The following is a 2,500-nucleotide window of genomic DNA, read 5'->3' as shown; positions in this document are numbered from 1 at the left end:
TGTGTGTGTGTGTGTGTGTGTGTGTCTGTGTGTGTGTCTGTGTCTCTCCCCACATCCAAACACTGGAAAGGAGTGTAAATGACAAAAGGAAAAGCAGGATTAGAAATAAATAAATCTGTCGTAGTTTGTGTTGACGAACGGAGGTCCAGTCAGTGACACAGAACCTTGTTTATTTTTGTTTATGCCAAAAGGCATTGTTGTTTTTTGGACTGCGGTTATGTCACAAAGGCCAGGTGATGTCACTGTGCAAAAGGTCAAGGGTGAGGAAAGAGGGATGGCAGAGGTTAACTGCAATGCATTGTGGGGGTGTCTTTTGCGTCTCCTAAAGCCTTCAGCACAGAATTGCTGTCCCCTACTCCTCCCCTCTCCCTATTGGAGGGCTGGTTGGGTCGAGGCTTCCCAAAAGAAACCATTCAGAAGAGTTTGTGTGTGTATTGTGTGTATTATGTGACGGCATTTTGTGACGTTTTTGTTCATTTTAGACTTCGGTGAGGGTTTGTTCAGTTGTTCAGGCGCACGCCATTGATTCTTGAGGCAAGCCGAAGTTAGTAGCCGAAGGCTACGCCCCTTCGTCGGTGATTGGCCAACAGTAGGGATTTTTCAGTGAAGCCACATGTTTTCATTGAGAAATACTGCACCAGACATAGCATGTTAGATGTAAAAGTGACTACGACGTCTCAAAATGGACAGTACTAACACACACACACTCACACACACAGGAAGCCCTAACCTTATGTTTGTCTCTGTATCCAAGAATGCTGCTGTAATTACGCTGAGTTGCCTATGTTCCTTCGAGGTTCACAACCTTCTATAAATACCAGCCCAAATTACAAGCTTCCCAGCTTCGGCCATGTTGGAATTCACTGGGGAATCTAGACTAGCCTTCTGGAACCAAACAAGAGTTGTGAGACACAGTCATTAATGAGTTATTTGGTTATATGACACTCGGGTGGCGGTGCTGCTGTCGTCCCAGGGTGGTTGTAGAGGAGTTCCTGGTCTCTGGGGGGGGGGGGGGGGGGGGGGGGGGGGGGGGGGGGGGGCGTGTGTTGGTCGTGTCACACCTTTTTACCGGCAGCCTGTCTAGTTATCTAGTGTCTGCCGTCTAGGCTTCTTGTTGGTATGTAAATGCCTCGTAAGACGGAGGGGCTATAGTGTCTCAGCCTGGTCTTAGTCAGCTGCGAGGGCCTCTCTCTCTCTCTGTCTGACCCACTCTCTTTCTCTCTCTCTCTTTTTGTTTATCTCTCTCTCTCTCTCTCTCTCTGTTTCTCTGTTTCTCTCTCTCTTTGTCTCACTTGAGGATCCCCCCATAACTCTCCTACCACAGCGGCCCTTTCTGCTGTATAAGTTGTTTCTTTCTACTGTATCTCTTCCTATCTTTCTGTTGGTTTCTCCCTCCAGTCTAACTCTCCCCCCTTTGGAAGTAAATGGCCTGTTCCGTTCCAAAGTTAGAACACTAGATCCTGGTTGTAATCTGGGCCTAAATGAGGTGGAACCACCAGCACTACTACGACTCGCATTCTAAAGATGAAACCATCCGCTTTTCTCCAACGGCTGTAATTACTACTCCAATCCTGCTCCGAGACACAAAACACATCCATTAACCTGTAAGAAAGGAAAGAAAGAAAGGAAGAAAGAAAGAAAGGAACATTATTCTACAATTGTGATGACTGATTGCATAGATCGCCGATACGACAGCAGCAGATGTTTTGGGGGGGGGTTGCGGTCGCGGGCATTTTACTGAAGGTGTTTTTTTAAAGGGCCGGGGGCCACTGATTCTGTTGTGTGTGTGAGGAACACTGAGGGGTGTGGCTGCTGGAGCCAACATGGTGGAGGGTGGGGCACGGTGACCATTTGGCACGTGGATTATAAAGGGGCTTATTACTGCTAATGGGGGAGTCTGCCTCCTCCAGACACACTGTGTCTCCCACCCCGACATCCATCGACGTCACTTAGCGGCTCCCTAGGAAATGTAACATCACAACTCCAAAAACACTGAAGGGTTACAAGACAGGTCTTCTCAAGGAAACGCTGCGACTACGCTAAAGTGACGCGGAAGAAACGTTTCAGCGCGACCCGGTAACACGTACACACACACACACACACTGCGCGTCTGCGGCTGACACGGCTGGTGTGAACTGTGGCTTTGGGGGCTTGGGGAGCATGTGAGAGGGTAGTGACCGGGACTAAGAGGGACAAGAGGTCTGTGTCAGACTGAACTGTGGCTTTGGGGTCTTGGGGAGCATGTGAGAGGGTAGTGACCGGGACTAAGAGGGACAAGAGGTCTGTGTCAGACTGAACTGTTGTTTTGGGGTCTTGGGGAGCATGTGAGAGGGTAGTGACCGGGACTAAGAGGGACAAGAGGTCTGTGTCAGACTGAACTGTGGTTTTGGGGTCTTGGGGAGCATGTGAGAGGGTAGTGACCGGGACTAAGAGGGACAAGAGGTCTGTGTCAGACTGAACTGTGGTTTTGGGGTCTTGGGGAGCATGTGAGAGGGTAGTG

At 49.5% G+C, this 2,500-nt stretch overlaps 1 protein-coding gene across 1 annotated transcript in view; it reads left to right on the top strand.

The window, feature by feature from the left end:
* LOC139402861 (rho GTPase-activating protein 7-like) overlaps window positions 1-2,500 on the top strand; it is a 43,403-nt gene that overhangs the window by 7,989 nt on the left and 32,914 nt on the right. The gene's annotated exons all lie outside the window — the stretch shown is intronic.

Source organism: Oncorhynchus clarkii, unplaced genomic scaffold, assembly GCF_045791955.1.
Source record: "Oncorhynchus clarkii lewisi isolate Uvic-CL-2024 unplaced genomic scaffold, UVic_Ocla_1.0 unplaced_contig_2102_pilon_pilon, whole genome shotgun sequence".
NCBI classification, from domain to species: Eukaryota; Metazoa; Chordata; class Actinopteri; order Salmoniformes; family Salmonidae; genus Oncorhynchus; species Oncorhynchus clarkii.
Note: the sequence above shows the minus strand (reverse complement) of the source record. Positions and strands in the feature narration are given on the sequence as shown.